Source organism: Engystomops pustulosus, chromosome 6 (assembly GCF_040894005.1).
Source record: "Engystomops pustulosus chromosome 6, aEngPut4.maternal, whole genome shotgun sequence".
Lineage (NCBI taxonomy): Eukaryota > Metazoa > Chordata > Amphibia > Anura > Leptodactylidae > Engystomops > Engystomops pustulosus.
The window spans coordinates 81,625,558-81,643,898 of record NC_092416.1 but is presented as its reverse complement, the minus strand read 5'-3'; the positions used below and the strand labels follow the sequence as shown (position 1 = coordinate 81,643,898).

At 44.6% G+C, this 18,341-nt stretch overlaps 1 protein-coding gene across 1 annotated transcript in view; it reads right to left on the bottom strand.

The window, feature by feature from the left end:
* The window catches only part of JAM3 (junctional adhesion molecule 3), a 397,725-nt gene that overhangs the window by 312,244 nt on the left and 67,140 nt on the right, over positions 1 to 18,341 (bottom strand). The gene's annotated exons all lie outside the window — the stretch shown is intronic.

The window sequence follows — 18,341 nt, the reverse complement described above, 5'->3', positions numbered from 1 at the left end:
TCTGGTGAAACACCCGAAAAATGAGCCTGACACAGCTCTTTTGATAAGGGGACGACATGTGGAGGCAGCCATGGAGACGACTTCCATGATTAAGAGCGACAGTATGGGGCATTCATATTGCGCTGCTATGATTGCAACTTCAGGTCTCCAGCATGGCGGCGACAGATGGGCCGAGTTCCACTATGTATCTGGTGAAACACCTGAAAATTCTGCCTGACACAGCTCGTTTGATAAGGGGATTATGTGCTGCATATCCTCTTGTGCTCCAGCGTCTGGGGTATAGAGAGTTGAAATGAGACATTGGTGGACGCTGTGGAGGATCGTGGAGGCAAAATGGACAGGAAACAGCAGAGGCAGCATGCATGGATGCCTCTGAGGCTGCCTAATCTTGGGATGGAGCTGGCGGTCCACTGCCAGGCGAGCTTTCGCCTGTCCAAGCCCCTGTCTCTCGGCTCCTCCCCACCCAAAATGGGCCTGGGGGCCAGAAGCGTTTACTTTGAAAAAATTATAATTTTCAAAGCAGGCCGGGTCGTTTGAATATTTCACCTAGGAATAATGGAATAGCATAGTGGTTCTATTTTTAATTGTTTTTACGGAAATGGTTTCATGATTAAGAGCGACAGTATGGGGCATCCATATTGCGCTGCTATGATTGCAACTTCAGGTCTCCAGCATGGCGGCGACAGATGGGCCGCGTTCCATTATGTATCTGGTGAAACACCTGAAAATTCTGCCTGACACAGCTCGTTTGATAAGGAGACGATGTATGGAGGCAGTGAACTAGTAGTAGATTAAAGGTGCTGCAGTTAAAACTATGTTAGTTGGATCTTTAGATGGAGCTGGCGCTCCGCAGCCAGGCGAGCTTTCGCCAATCCAAGCCCCTGTCTCTAGGCTACTCCCCAAACAGCACTTCTAAGAACCTTTTGTATAAGATCAAGTGTAGTAGCGTTCTTATAAGTTTAAGATATGGCGGGTGAGGGGAATGTAAACAGATGCGCAAGAAGCGCTGAAATAATATTGGTAAATGATAAAAGTTTGCCAGTATATTTTGTGGATTACACAGCATGGTGGCGACAAAGTTAACAAGTTTGATGTGGAAGCCATGAAAACAACCCAAAATTCTGCCTGACACAGTTCGTTTGATAAGGAGACCATGTATGGAGGCAGCTATATGGACGACTTTTGGAGGCAGCTATGGCGATGACGTGTGGAGGTAGCAATGGAGACAACGTGTGGAGCCAGCTAAAAAGACGACATGTGGAGGCTGCTATGGAGAGAATTTAATTTGGATAGTGCCTGTATGTGGCAGTCCAAAAAAGTTTTCAAACCAGAGGAGCAGGTAGGTGGTCCTCCAGAAAAATTTAATAAATTGAGTGCCTGTATGTGGCAGTCCAAAAAAGTTTTCAAACCAGAGGAGCAGGTAGGTGGTCCTCCAGAAAAATTAAATAAATTGAGTGCCTGTATGTGGCAGTCCAAAAAAGTTTTCAAACCAGAGGAGCAGGTAGGTGGTCCTCCAGAAAAATTAAATAGATTTAGTGCCTGTATGTGGCACTCCCAAAAATTGCTTAAAACAGAGGACCGGGTAGGTGGCCCTCCAGAAAAATTAAATACATAGAGTACTATAGCTAGAGCCAGTTGGCCCTGGCAAAAAATAGCCAGTTTCCTATGCTTTAGTGTACAAAGAGGAGGAGAAGGAGGACAATGAGGAGGAGGAGTGCATACATTATTCAGGTTGAGCTTCTTTCACCTGTTGAAGAATGAAAATCCGGAGAAATCCAGGCTTTATTCAACTTGATAAGCGTCAGCCTGTCAGCGCTGTCAGTCGACAGGCGTGTACGCTTATCGGTGATGATGCCACCAGCTGCACTGAAAACCCGCTCGGACAACACGGTAGCGGCAGGGCAGGCAAGAACCTCCAAGGCGTACAGCGCCAGTTCGTGCCACATGTCCAGCTTTGAAACCCAGTAGTTGTAGGGAGCTGTGTGATCATTTAGGACGATGGTATGGTCAGCTACGTACTCCCTCACCATCTTTCTGTAAAGATCAGCCCTACTCTGCCGAGACTGGGGACAGGTGACAGTGTCTTGCTGGGGTGACATAAAACTGGCAAAGGCCTTGTAAAGCGTACCCCTGCCAGTGCTGGACAAGCTGCCTGCTCGCCTACTCTCCCTCGCTACTTATCCCGCAGAAGTACGCCCTCTGCCGCTAGCGCTGTCAGAAGGGAAATACTGTTTCAGCTTGTGCACCAAGGCCTGCTGGTATTCATGCATTCTCACACTCCTTTCCTCTCCAGGGATGAGAGTGGAAAGATTTTGCTTGTACCGTGGGTCCAGGAGAGTGAATACCCAGTAATCGGTGCTGGAATAAATTCTTTGAACGCGAGGGTCACGGGATAGGCAGCTTAGCATGAAATCTGCCATATGCGCCAGAGTCCCAACGCGCAAAAATTCACTGCCCTCACTGGCCTGACTGCCCATTTCCTCCTCCTCCAACTCCTCCAACTCCTCTTCTTCTGCCCATACACGCTGAACAGTGAAGGACTGAACAATGGTCCCCTCTTCTGTCTCGCCAACATTCTCCTCCTCTTCCTCCTCATCCTCCTCCACCTCCTCCGATATGCGCTGAGAAACAGACCTAAGGGTGCTTTGGCTATCAACAAGGGAATCTTCTTCCCCCGTCTCTTGTGACGAGCGCAAAGCTTCCGACTTCATGCTGACCAGAGAGTTTTTCAACAGGCCAAGCAGCGGGATGGTGAGGCTGATGATGGCGGCATCGCCACTGACCATCTGTGTTGACTCCTCAAAGTTACTCAGCACCTGACAGCTATCAGACATCCACGTCCACTCCTCATTGTAGACTTGAGGAAGCTGACTGACCTGACTACCAGTTCTGGTGGAAGTTGACATCTGGCAGTCTACAATCGCTCTGCGCTGCTGGTAAACTCTGGATAACATGGTTAATGTTGAATTCCACCTCGTGGGCACGTCGCACAACAGTCGGTGAGCGGGCAGTTGGAGGCGGCGCTGCGCTGCCCTGAGAGTGGCAGCATCTGTGCTGGACTTCCTGAAATGCGCACAGATGTGGCGCACCTTCGTGAGCAAATCAGACAGATTGGGGTATGTCTTGAGGAAACGCTGAGCTACGAGATTTAACACATGGGCCAGGCATGGCACATGTGTCAGTCTGCCGAGTTGCAGAGCCGCCACCAGGTTACGGCCGTTGTCACACAAAACCATGCCTGGCTTCAGGTTCAGCGGTGCCAGCCACAGATCAGTCTGCGCCGTGATGCCCTGTAATAGCTCTTGGGCGGTGTGCCTTTTATCGCCTAGGCTCAGCAGTTTGAGCACCGCCTGCTGTCGCTTAGCGATGGCACTGCTGCTGTGCTTAGAGCTACCGACTGATGGCGCCATGCCCACGGATGGTAATTCGGAGGAGGAGGAGGAGGAGGAGGGGTGGGAGGAGGAGGAGGCATAGTAGGCCTTTGAGACCTGGACTGAGGTAGGCCCCGCAATCCTCAGCGTCGGCAGCATACGAGCAGCCCCAGGGTCAGACTCGGTCCCAGCCTCCACCAAGTTAACCCAATGTGCCGTCAGCGATATATAGTGGCCCTGCCCGGCAGCGCTCGTCCACGTGTCTGTGGTCAGGTGGACCTTGTCAGAAACGGCGTTGGACAGGGCACGGATGATGTTCTCTGACACGTGCTTGTGCAGGGCTGGGACGGCACATCGGAAAAGTAGTGGCGGCTGGGGACCGAATGCCGAGGGGCGGCCGCTGCCATGAGGTTTCGAAAGGCCTCGGTCTCTACCAGCCTATAGGGCAGCATCTCCAGGCTAAGCAACTTGGAGATGTGGACGTTGAGGGCTTGGGCGTGTGGGTGGGTTGCGCTATACTTCCTTTTGTGCTCCAGCGTCTGGGGTATGGAGAGCTGAACGCTGGTGGATGCTGTGGAGGATCGTGGAGGCGAAAATGGGGTTTTCGCACGGGAGGTGTTTGGGCCGTGGTCCTGGGCAGGGGGCTGACTAGCAGATGACACAGGGGAAGGAGCAGTGGTGTGCCCGGCCGGAGGTGAACGGGCTTGGTGCCATTGAGTGGGGTGTTTAGCATTCATATGCCTGCGCATACTGGTGGTAGTTAAGCTAGTAGTGGTGGAACCCCTGCTGATCCTGGTTTGGCAAAGGTTGCACACCACAGTCCGTCGGTCATCCGCTGTTTCTTTAAAGAACCTCCAGACTTCTGAAAATCTAGCCCTCGCCACGGGAGCTTGACTACGGGCAATATTTGGCGCTGACGCACCAGCTCTGGCCCTGCCTCTCCGTCTGGCCCCACCACTGCCTCTTCCAACCTGTTCTGCTATAGGACTCGCCTCCGTCTCAGAAGCACTGTGTTCACCCGGCCTATCAACCCAGCTTGGGTCTGTCACCTAATCATCCTCCGATCCCTCAGTCTGCTCCCCCCTCGGACTTCCTGCCCTGACAACAACTTCACCACTGTCTGACAACCGTGTCTCCTCATCGTCCGACACCTCTTTACACACTTCTTCCACTACGTCAATAATGTCATCATCACCCACAGACTGCGACTGGTGGAAAACCTGGGCATCGGAAAATTGCTCAGCAGCAACCGGACAAGTGGTTTGTGACTGTGGGAAGGGTCCAGAAAACAGTTCCTCAGAGTATGCCGGTTCAAATGCCAAATTTTGCTGGGAGGGGGCAGACTGGGGGGAAGGAGGCTGAGGTGGAGGAGCCGGAGGAGTGCTGATTTCGGTGACATGGGTGGACTGCGTGGAAGACTGACTGGTGGACAAATGGCTAGAAGCATTGTCCGCAATCCACGACATCACCTCTTTGCACTGTTCTGGCCTCAACAGTGCTCTACCACGAGTCCCAGTAACTTGAGACATGATGAACCTAGGGAGTGTAGCTCTGTGGCGTTCCCCTGCTCCCTCATCAGCAGGTGGTGTCTCACCCCGCCCAGGACCACGGCCTCTGACCCCTGCAGTAGTTGGACGCCCACGTCCACGCCCTCGTCCTCTACCCCTAGCCCTTGGGTTAAACATTTTCCAAATTAAAGTGTAAACTTTTAATTTTTTTTTTTGTGTTTATTTTTTTATTTTTTTTATTTTTAACAAAACGATGCTATCCTATTGCTATGGCTAGTTTCTAACCTACACTGACAGCACACAACTGGATTTTGTGCTTTACAAGATGAGTTTGAGCTATAAAATGAAATAAAGGTAAAAAAAAATAAATCAGCAGACTCTGCCTAATTCTAATCAAACCCCTAATAAATTGTCCCACTTCGGTGTTTGAGGTGGATATGTGTGTCACTAAGAGCTAAACACAACGGTCGCAGGTCTCCCAGCAAATTCCTCACAATATGGTACTAGCTGCACTACTAATGCCAGCAAGCCCAGCCACAAGCAAACAAAAAAAAGGAAAATATAACGCTATTGTAGGCCTAAGTAAGCCGTTGGGGTTCTCCTATGGCTATTTTGTAGCCGACACTGAAAGCACACTGCTTTGCAAGATGAGTTTGAGCTATAAAATGAAATAAAGGTAAAAAAAAATAAATAAATCAGCAGACTCTGCCTAATTCTAATCAAACCCCTAATAAATTGTCCCACTTTGGTGTTTGAGGTGGATATGTGTGTCACTAAGAGCTAAACACAACGGTAACAAGTCCCCCTGCAAATTCCTCACAATATGGTACTAGCTGCACTACTAGTGCCAGCAAGCCCAGCCACAATCAAATAAAAAAAAAAATGTATAACGTTATTGTAGCCCTAAGAAGGGCTGTTGGGTTCTTGTAGAATCACTCCTGCCTAACACTATTCTAATAGAACACCCTAACGCTTTCCCTGACCAGCAGCAGCTCTCTCCCTAGCGGCATCCAGACAGAGAATGATCCAAGCAGCGCGGGCAGGGGCTAGTCTATTCCAGGGTCACCTGATCTGGCCAGCCAACCACTGCTATCGACGTGTAAGGGTACCACGTCATGCTGGGTGGAGTGCAGAGTCTCCTGGCTTGTGATTGGTTCTGTTTCTGGCCGCCAAAAAGCAAAACGGCGGGAGATGCCATTTTCTCGAGCGGGCGAAGTATTCGTCCGAGCAACGAGCAGTTTCGAGTACGCTAATGCTCGAACGAGCATCAAGCTCGGACGAGTATGTTCGCTTATCTCTACCTATAATAGGGGTGCACGGATCACTGATGGTAGCACTCATTGGTGCAGGAGCCCAAGGAGCAACGGGTACAGCTGATAAGTACTCACAGTTTCTGGTATGTCCTGCCACTCTGCTCTGTGTCACTGAAGGCGCACTCATTGGTGTAGGAGCCCATGGAGCAGAGTATACAGTTGAGAAGTGCTCACTGCTCCAAGTATGCACGTGCTACCGCTCTGCTCTGTGTCCAGATATCAGTTCAATGTCCCGGCTTTAGGACCCAGGGCAGAGCGGCGCCTGGAGTCTAGTGTCTTGGTAGTCTGAATTCTACCATCTGGGTAGTCTGAACTGGAGTCTACCATCTTGGTATTCTTTTCTGGAGTCTACCATCTTGGTATTCTGGTCTGGAGTCTACCATTTTAGTAATCTGGTCTGGAGTCTACCATCTTGGTAGTCTGGTCTGGAGTCTACCATCTTGGTAGTCTGGTCCGGAGCCTTAAGTCTTGGAAGTTTGGTCTGGAGTCTACAGTCTTGGTAGTTTGGTCTGGAGTCTACAATCTTGGAAGTTTGGTCTGGGTTCTCTAGTATTACTACTAGTATGACGTGGGGTCTCCAGAATTACTAGTTTGGTCTGGGGTCTGTAGCCTTGATGGTCTGGCCTGTTGTCTACAGTGTTGGTACCATGGTCTGGGGTCTACAATCATGGTAGTCAGGTCTGGGGTCTACAGTCTTGGTAGCCAGGTGTGTTGGGGTCTCCAGGATTACTAGTTAGGTCTGGGGTCTCCAATATTTTTATTGTCTGCTCTGCGGATGAGGCCTGCACCCACTGCCTGGCATAGTGCAATGAGTACTGCCATCACTTAATCATTGGTGTAGGAGCCTGAGGAGCGGTGAGTACACCTCATAAGTACTCACCACTACCAAGTATCTCTTGCTGCTTTGCTCTGTGCCCAGATGCCAATTGAATGTCCCAGCTTTAGAACCCAGAAGAGAGCAACAACTGGACCAGAAGAGAAATCAGAGTGGTAACACACCGCTCCTACATCTTCTCTGGCTCCAGGCGCCACTCAAAGGCCAGTCCTAAAGTTGGCACATTCAACCAGCATCTGGACAGAAAGCAAAGCAACACCTGGAGCTCCATGGAGGTTGCTGTGATTTCATGTAATCACATACATGGTGTACAGTTTGCTTTTCTAAGAAAGGACATACGATGATGTCACTGGTCCCATGTCATGAATGTAACACAAGCCAACATGTAAAAAAATTTACACAATATTTCCCATCTGTACATAGAGCTTTATATGTCTGTAGTTGAATATTAGCAGACAGTCCCTATGTACAAGGAGGCAGGGCAGTGATTTGAAGAGACACAGAGCTGTCAGTCATAATAATGGGGAGTGGTTCACTGCCAGCCTGGGAGAGAGAAGAGTCACAAATACCAGACATGAGTCAGGAAAGCTAATTTACATATCAGAAAAATGTCTGTAATTAAGTTACAGTGCCCCACTGGCAGTTAATTTTAGGTGATACAGCCATTGTTACTAGGGGTGGTCAAAATCTGGTGACAGGTCCTCTTTAATAAAATCACAACAAATGACTGCAGAACATCATAATACATAGGTCAGTTGTGTCAAAACATCACAATACACACATAAACTGCTGAAGAAATTGATAATACATGGCAGCTACTGCAGCACCTCATAATGTATATCTCGGCTTTTGCAGATGCTCATAATTACACATCTCTGCTAATATCGAATCTCCTAATATACAGCTTTTCTGCTGCAGAACCTAATACACTACACAGTTTCTGCAGAACATTAAAAAACACACCTCAGCTACTACTGAACCACATAATACCCACAATCACATTTTCCTCTAACTTTACCCTCAAGACCTTGATCCAGAAGTCTATTTAGCCCCACTCACAGTACTTTATAAACACCCTAGTCCATTGCTGCTTGTCACTTCCACTTGTTCAGTGTGCCAGTACCTGGAGGATACACCCTTTTACCTACAAAGCCCCACCCCCTAACCCCTGTCTCCCTCTTCCTACCGCTTGGCTCCTACAGTTGGAGCAAGTACGAATGAATGATAATACAATGAGAATGTACTAAATTGGATTTAGCAGTATTGCTGTCCACAGGACAGCAATAGTGCTGATCCTGCAGCAGGAGTTGGAACTGGCTAGATGGTTGGGCCCTCCTTCTCTTGCTCATTGGGGGGTGGGTGGCCCAGGACCTTTTTATAATATGGCCCTGTTGATATTGTCTGGGGTCTCCAGGATAAGTATTCTGGTCTGGAGTTTCCAATATAAATAGTCTGTTCTGGGGTCTCCAGTTCTAGTTGTCTGGTCTGGAATCTAACATCTTGGTGAGTACATCTTGGGTCTCTAGGATTTAGGTTGGGTCTGGAATCTCCAGGATTACTAGTCTGGTCTGGATTCTACAGTACTACTAGTCTGGTATGGTGTCTTCTGTTTAATTACTAAAATAGAAATGATAAAAATATAGTATTAACAAATTTCTGCATTTATTTTTTTTCCATAAAACCTGCCTTTAATTTTCAACTTTACTGTGTCTGCTCCTGTTGTCCTCTGTATATATATTCTCTAACAGGACATATGGAACATTTTAACACTTTAATTCTCCTGAGGATTCTCAAGATATATATACACACAAACATAGAAAACATCTGCTCTCCATAACAGACCTATTTTCTGTTTTTATGTCATAATAACCACCCTTCTCCCATGAGAGAAGCATGTATGTATTCCCCAGCAGCAGGTGATCCATATCTGCCACTACAGCATATGGGATTTTAATGAATATGCCACTCTACATACAGCCATTAGAAAAAGAAAGTGAAAGTTGGAAATTCTGTAGTAAAAATGGTTCTCCCACCATAATCATCTAACAATCATATCTTTTCCTGAAGTCGCGAGTGCTGATAGAAAGAATTGTGTTTTAAATGGGTGGAAGAAAGCCCCCTCTGACTTCTGATTTAGGGACTGCCGGCTATAATAAACATATCCACATTTAACCCCCTTTGAACATATTGGCCCAGACTTATTAAATCCCTTGCGCCAGTTTTCTATCTTACTTTGCTTGTTCTTTTTAGTGCAAACTGCTTGCACTGTCTGCACACAAAGGTGCGTTCCGATGCACAGTTGGACCATGCAACACATTTATCATGCAGTGTCTGACACTTGTGTTGCATGTCCTATGTTAAAGGTGCACCAAAAAAGAGTTGGTGCACTGTGTTGGAGTAGTGCATGGTGCGCCAGATTCATGAATAACTTGTAACACAGTTCATGAATCTGTTGCACACTTTTTGATAAATCTGGGCCATTGGATCATTTCCCCCACAACATATAGTGGGTTAATTATCATACCGGCGTATGATAGCCCCGCTTCTGCTCCAGGCTCTGGATGTATCCGGCAGGGTCTTGTGCAGCGTTTATCTCTACGCCCTGCCCTGCCCGGAGTAGAAATAAACGCAACCGGCACGTTTTCACATATGAAAAGTCGACAGCTGCAGCAAGTGCACAGGCATGGGACAGGTACGCTGTGCCCATCTTTTATGTCCCCCTGGTGTGAAGGTGACAGATCAGTCACTGATGTGGTGCAGAAGCCCTGATAAATAAATATCCCCCATAGTCTGTGGTCAGGGAAACTATTTAGGTTTGAAGCAGGAACTAATTCTGCAGGTATGGGAAGACATTTCCCTATATTTTCGAATAAGGTTTGGATTGACCATGGATGACTGGATGTTTGTCTGATTTGAGTAACAGCTTGTGTAAACCTAATCTGAAAACTTATATTAAACTGGTCGTCTACAGGTTCCATGTTAAATACATGTAAAACAAATTGATTGGTTATGAATTTGCATGTACCTGTTTTTTGAAGGACAGTTCTCTCAGTTAAAGGCATGCCGGCCCTCTTGTCCTCTCTTTTACACACAGAGGAAAACAGAGTTGGTTTTATGTGACTTGTGAAATCTGATCTGTAGCAGGGACATTTATATTCATGTTTGCGTGATCATGTGTATGTACACAGCAAAGCTCAGCGGGTCGCCGGGCAACTATAATGAGCAGAGTACAATGACTAGCTTTCATGGTGAGGTTAGACCAAGTTTGCAAGTTATGAAATGGGGGTTCCAGTCAAATTTTTGATCATGGTGGTACTGTGGCTGGGTCATGACATGAGCAGATGAAGCTTGCAGTCTTCTATATATATTGCTTGACCATCCAAGGTACTGAAGCTTATATTAGAAGAGGTTCTTCTCTCTTTCACAAAAACAAAGAAAAGCACAACTAACACCCAATTAAGGGAGGGTGCTATGCCATAGGGTTCCTGATCTTAAGTCATCAGAAGAGGCAGCACTTGAAAAATAAAATGGAAAATTGCTGTAGTTAATTCCATGGCTGGATGCAACATTTTGGTGTTAAACCTTAAACATAGTGTAATACAAAAGCGATCAAGTATATAAAGACAAACGTACAATCTGATTTGAAAGTGATTGTGAACATATTTAAAAGAATAAACATGCATAATGCAGTAAGAATCCATATAAATATGACTAGTGCGTATATGGTATACATCCATAATGTGCAATTAAAAACAGGATTTTAATATCAATAAAAAGTGAAGAGTGCACCAAAAGTGTTCATATGCTGAATAATTATAGTGACTTTTAACTTCCCCTTTAGTCTGCCCCCCCACCACCTCTTTCTGACACCAGTGTTATATTAGGTGTGAATAGAGATACAACTTCCATGCAGACTGCTGCTAGTGTGAACAAAGGTATACCCTGCTTATAAGTCACTACAAGTGTCAAGCTGGGCATACCTAACATAAGTTGATGTTAGTGTCAACAGGGGTATAACTTTTTTTAAAATACTGCGGTTTTTCCGAATCCGTTGGGTTTTCCGACGGCCAGGCCCCTGATTTCTGTTGCATGCAAGCCGGCGCTGACACAATCCTATCGCGTGCGCCAAAACACTGAGGCAATTCAGGGCCAAACGGCACAAAACGGTAATATTTAGGAAACCTGGCGATTCAGCCCCTTAGTAAATGAGCCCCATTGTTTCCTTCCTTTTCAACCCAGCACGTTTGTAAATGGTACTGCAAAGTCCTTGGTGGTAGGTGCCTCTAATGTACGTAAGGATAGCCCTATTAAGTCTTTTTTAATCTTTAATTGTGGTAATATGCTAATTTACCACAGAGGCTACTGGGGCGTGGAGTAGCCAGAGCTGAGGCTAAACAGCGCGGCTACTCCGCGCCCCAGTAGCCTTCTTGATCCTCCTATCTATCTTCAGCACGCAGCTACGAGGAAGATATCTGGGTTGGAGGATCAAGGAGGCTACTCCACTCCCCAGTAGCCTCTTTGGTAAATTAACATATTACCACAATTAAAGATTAAAAAAAATAAAGGGGACTAAAGGATAAGCCTTTAAAAGGGCTATCCTTACATACATTAGAGGAACCTACCACTGGATCTACCTTAATTGGTAGATCCGTGGTGGCAGGTTTCCTTTAAAGGAATTATCGGAAAATCACAAATCCTTGCCTGGATTGTGCCTTATCTAAAACATGGTCTGGGTCTTCTTATTAAGTATAGACCCTATGAGAATCCTTTGAGATTCGATCTGCCTAACAGTTACACACAATAAAAAACATAAGATACAGATAATACAAAGATGCTCCTGGCATCCATGACCAAAGAAATATAATTCTTTGCAGTGTTGGATTGAAAAGGAAGGAAACAATATGTCTCCATCAGACTATTTTTCCTTATAGACTACGAATTGTTACATATCACATTGACATACTGTATGTACTCGAGTATAAGCCGACCCGAGTATAAGCCAAGGCCCCTAATTTTACGACCAAAAACTGGGAAACCTATTGACTCGAGTATAAGCCGAGGGTGGGAAATACATTGGTCACAGCCTCCCAGTATATATTGTAGCAAGGAAAACCCCCAGTAGTATATAGCCAGCCAACTCCCAGTGGTATATAGCCTGCTAGCCCCCAATAGTATATAGCCAGCTTGTTCCCTGTAGTATATAGCCAACCCCCTTTAGTAAATAGCCAGCCCTCATTAATATATATCCAGCCCCCTTTAGCATATAGCCAGCCAGCCCATTTTAGTTTATAGCCAGCCCCATGTAATATATAGCCAGACAACCCTCTTTATTATATAGCCAGCCCAGTGTAGTATATAGCCAATCCAATATATAGCCAGTTTGCCCAGGAGATAAAAAATAAACTTACTTACTCACCTTCCAGCGGAGACCGATGCTTAGCTGCTTAGATGTTCCTGTCCGGCTGGCGCAAACTATGACGACAGCGCCGCATCATAGTGTGAGCTTATATGTGAGTATATTTGGTATTTGGTGAGACACAACTGCACTATAGTCTATTACTTGTACACGAGCAGTGAGCTGACACTCTACACACCCATTTGTGGAGGCCGTTACAAGTAAGCGCACATATAGTTGATTTGTATTTCATAATAATAATAATAATATAATTCCTTTATTTATATAGCGCACACAGGTTATGCAGCGATACACAGAGTTTGCCAAATTAGTGCCTGCCCCCAATCTAATTAACCTACCAGTATGTTTTGGAGTGTGGGAGGAAACAGTTTGGGGACCCGGAGGAAACCCACACAAACACAGAGAGAACATACAAACTCTTTGCAGATGTTGACCTGGATGGGACTTGAACCCAGGACCCCAATGCTGTAGTGCTAACATGTTATTTTTCATCACTTGTACCAATACACCTATTGTGACAATTTGTGACTACCAGGAGAGGATTATATTAAATGATAGATTTAGGACTCTATGTAGAGGTTTATCTGTATTTAGTATAGTCGTCAATAAATATCCATTTAAGTATATAGAAACTGCCTGAGATTTAGTCTTCAACTTTGATTGTATTTGTACCGAAATACACGTTTTTTTCTCAGTGCCACTTCTATCCAATTGTGTACATTGTAGGGTAATAACTTACACATAAACCTAGTGCTAGTGTGAATAAAGGTGTAGCTTATATAAAAACCACTATGTGCCCATATTGGGGCACATTTACTAAGAGCTTTGCGCCTGTTTTCTGATGGACATTGCACGTTTTTTAGGTGTAAACTGTTAGCACAGGTTTTTAAGAATTGTCTGCACCACAATTTTGTCGCACATGACTCTTGTGTGACACAGCTGCACTAGCAACCATGTGACACAAATTATGGGGCGTTCCGGCACTCAGTCGTTTTTAAACTCATGCATTTTTAAACAGACTGAAAACGCATGCTTAAAAAAGGACAAAAACGCCACATGTGGCATCACCCTTAGGCTACATTCACATTGCCATTTCCCGCTGTACCGTAGCACGTCGGGCACACCGGCTCATCCCTACCCCTCTTCATAGAAGAACATGGCACACGGCGCTGTTTGCTGAGAAAAGATAGGACATGTCCTTTCTTTTCATGGGGTACGTAGGGCGCCATGTCCCCCATACGGCAGTGTGAATGCAGCATTAGGGATAAGGGCAATGCTTTTTAAACATAGTTTTTAATGTCTTAATGTAAGTCTTTGTCTTGGTTGGGTTAATTTGCATGACATGTTCTCTTATTAACCTCTATTTTTTAAATTTTATCACCTACGGTCGGAAAAGAATATTATATTCTTGTATTGGAGCTCAAGCCCTAGCTTTTTTGTGATCCTTCCAGTGGCTTTGTCCCATAGAGAATAATTGTAATGGGGGATGTTGGATTGCTGGAGGACAGACAAGACAGGACAATGAGCACTGAGCTTCAACCACCCAAATGCCCTGCCTGCTTGGCTCTGCGAATCCTAAGCAACAAAGGACAACCACTTTGATGTCTCACAACATTAATGTGTGAACAAGAAACAAGATTCACAAACAAATAACACAAAAGCAAGGGCAGAGGTCTGGGTCACAATGGAGATAGTTATTATGGCACAAAACTGCAAATACAAAGAATAGTCTAGAAACTAGAGCCAAAATTCCAAAGGCTTCAGCCTTGATCACATGCTAAGGTTACATTGCGTTTCCACTGCATCTGCTGAAATGCAATGTAACCTCAACATGTGATCAAGGCTGAAGCCTTTGGAATGCGTCAAAAACACATAAAAAAACGTGAAGCGACGCATCGTGTGAAAGGGCCCTGAGAATTAACCAGCAGCCTCTGATGGAAAATGGCACAATATAAAGGGAGTAATGGAGCCTGCTCCCAGCAGCTGACTGGTTCAGCCATACAGCACTTAAGCCACTGCTGCAGACAACTGAACAAAAACTCACATCCAGCTTTCCCCAAAGAAAAGATCATGAAAGACAGCTGCCAAAGGCAGCACTTGATGAGGTTTTCAAGGAAATAAGCCTGAAACCTGATCCCATTTAGAATACTGCAGCGCAAATCAGCGAGGTCTCACAGCATTTTGAAAAGTGTAATGGTGCATGGACCACACTGTGGCAAGCTCCCATGTCACAAATTATACAGCATATTTTATTCCTAATTATTTATGGCCCAGGTAGTCATTTTTTGTCATTTTCTGACAAAGCTCACATGGCCATATCTGGCAGGACACACGGCCATGCAAAGTTTTTGTACATGGGGCCTTAAGACACTTTCACAGAAGAATTTTCATACGTGTTTCTGACTTCTACTTGCCTTGAATACTGACCCATTGTATTCAATGGACTTTTTCAGATCTACATTTTTACATTAAAGATAAGCAGGTACAGAGCAAAGGTTCCATGTTCAAAAAGTTGAAAAGGAGGGGAGGAAGCAGAAAAAAGGAAGTAGGGGGGTATAAAGGAAGATATACATACGGATGACATCAATTTTTTTTCAGTTTCGTTAAAAAAAAGTAACTTATTACTCTTATGAAACTCTGCAGCACTTGTGTTACATAACACTACTCAACCTAGGCTCTCTTTACCACAAGCATTTTACGTGTGTGAGGGCAGTGCTATTTATCATCGCGTTGGACTCACATCATCTTCTCTTCTTTTGAGGTGCAATCTGAGAAAACTGCAGCATGTGTTATTTTGTTTCAAGTCATCCAAGAAAAACACTCCAGTCTAAGGGTGCATAAAAAATACAAAATTAGACTTACCTGTAATTTTCTTTAATTCAATAATTTTTGTTGAGTTTTATTTATAGTGACAATAAATGCTGCTCTTATAGTCCTTAATACAAATTACTCAATGGGGTAGATTTACTTACCCAGTCCATTCGCGATCCAGTGGCACGTTCTCTTTGGATGTCCACCAGGTGTCGCTGATGCGCTGATTTCCGTCGGAGTACACTGAAGTTCACCGAGCCAGGCCGGGTGCAGGTAAGCGCGTGCCAAGCGACACATTTTTAAAAAAAAATACGGCGGTTTCTCCGAATCCGACGGGTTTTCCGACGGCCACGCCCCCCCCCCCCATTTCCGTCGCGTGCATTCCGGTGCCGATGCGCCACAATCCGATTGTGTGCGCCAAAATCCTGGGGCAATTCAGGGAAAAACGACACATATCACTAAAATTCGGGGAAAACGACGTAAAAACGCGAATCAGGCCCTTAGTAAATGACCCCCATTAGGTTTAAAAGGACACTTTTTTAATACCTCCAGAACAATAAAAATATTGCATACGATCTCAGTCTAGAATGCAATTTTATAAACTTTTTAACCCACCTGTGTTCCACCACATAGATATCAAACATGGCACTTAGGGTTTAGATTTGCATGCACCAGTAAGTTGCTTGCTTCAATTGGTTGTTGAGACTTGAGGCAAAGAAGTCCTCCTGTGGGAACCACATTTCTAAATCAGAATTCTAAATCTGATACTATGTTGTCCTTGCCCATTAGGCAGATTGTTGACAGAGAAATTTGTTTTGTTCCAACCTGATGATACAACTGTAGACGGTCTTCTCATCTTGTACCCCCCTGCTTTCTGAGATATGCCACTGTGGTCACATTGTCAGAGAGAATTTTTTTTATAAAATGACATTTTATCTTCTCTGAGGTAAACTTTATGGTCTCCCAACTTACCCAAAGCTGTAATTTGATGGCTGAATTTTTATAGATTTGGTCAAGTTCCTTGGAGGAGAAGACCTAGAAGACTGGCTCCCTGTCCTTTAATCTGGCATTTCTTTCAATGGATATAATAGGATTTTGTTGTTAATATATTGGAGACTTCCTATCTTCATCCACCAAGTTAAAGAGAAATCTACTACGTCTGGACTCTTCACCTTTCTATGTGAATAAGGTTCTGGTCCATACAGAAAGGACTGATTTTTGAAGGAGTGAGTCTGGTACTATGCCACTTTCTGGATGTATGCAGTGAATTGTCCCAGGAGTTTCATGGATGTCCTGCATGTCTTTTTCCATTGAAATGAATGGATTAGACAGATTAACATTTTTTTGATGGAGAACATATATTTGTAAGGAGGAATCCAGAACAGTTCCCAGAAATTTCTTCTGTGTGTTTTGTTTCAGGTCTGACTTTTGTAGTTTTATGATCTACCTCAGTCTTTTTAAATCTGTCAAAATTAAGTCTCTGTCAGCCAGAAATTCCTCTTCTTAATTTGTCACTATTAGCAGATCGTCTATACAGGCGGTCCCCTACTTAAGCACACTCGACTTACATACGACCCCTAGTTACAAACGGACCGCTGGATATTGGTAATTTATTGTGAATTAGTCCTAGGCTACAATGAACAGCTGTAACAGTTATCAAATGTAATGAAGCTTTAGTGTTAATCCTGATTCTTATGACAACATAACATTTTTCAAATCCAATTGTCACAGAGACCAAAAAAGTTCTGGCTGGGATTACAATGATAAAATATACAGTTCCGACTTACATACAAATTCAACTTAAGAACAAACCTACAGACCCTATCTTGTATGTAACCCGGGGACTGCCTGTATATGGAATATACACAATTCTCTTTCTTCTTATTGATGTTAAATCTTCTGCAATTATCTTTGTCAGTGTTCTGAGAGGATACAATATTCAGAAAGGAAGGCCTATGAACTATGGCTTTTGCCCTGAGAAGGTTTTAGTGCAAAGTTTAGCAATCTTTGTAAACAATGATGTATTGGAACACGGTAATAAGCGTCTCTTAAATCCACCATACCCATCAGAGCATTTATGTTTATTACGGGTGTCGCTGATTTAACTGACTCCATTTTTAATTTCCCATACAAAATCCATTTGTTTGAACACTTTAAATGTGCAATCATTTTGAAGGACCTTGTTTGGCTTTTTTATCATGAAGAGTGGAGAGTAAAACCCTTTCCCTCTTTCTTCTGGGGGTACTGTGATATTTAAATTTGTTTGTAGAAGACCCTAAATTTCCTCTCACAACTGTGTATGTGTATTTCATTTTGTAGGCTGCTAACAGGTCAGAGTATAACTTTGTATCTGTAATGGAGACAATGGAGAATTGGGCAACATATAGGGCAGTGAAACCTAAAACTTTAGCTCCCCAACAACCCTGCCTTCTTGCCTCAGCATATCCGAGGTGATACAGGACAATCACAGTTGGTCATTTCCTGCACCAAAGTGTGGATACGTAACAAGACACACAAATTACACAAAGAGGAGCTTGATGATCTTAGTCAAAACAGAGAAATCTAAAAAGGCACAAAATTACAAATACAAAAAGTACAAGAACCAAATATTGTACAAAAGTAGTGAAACAGCAGTATGGACGATATAGCTAGCAAAGAGTCTTTAACTAGCAAAGAGGATAGTGCACAAGGGGTATTTATCAGAGCATGACATCTGCTGCAGGTGAGAGAGGCAGAGCTCTGAGGGTGCGGTCACACGTCGCGTTTACTGCATGCGTTTAAAAACGCATTGCTACAGCTGAAGGGGTATTTCCCTAATTAAACAGCTGTTAACGCTTGCGTTTACAAAACGCAAGCGTTAACGTATTGTTAACGCATGTGTTAACATCGCGGTTAACGCATTGTTAACGCATGCGTTAACCGCGATGTTAACACATGCGTTTTGTAAATGCAAGCGTTAACAGCTGTTTAATTAGGGAAATATCCCTTCAGCTGTAGCAATGCGTTTTTAAACGCATGCAGTAAACGCGACGTGTGACAGCACCCTGAGGGCGCGTTCACACGCTGCGTTTTGGTCGCGTTTTCATT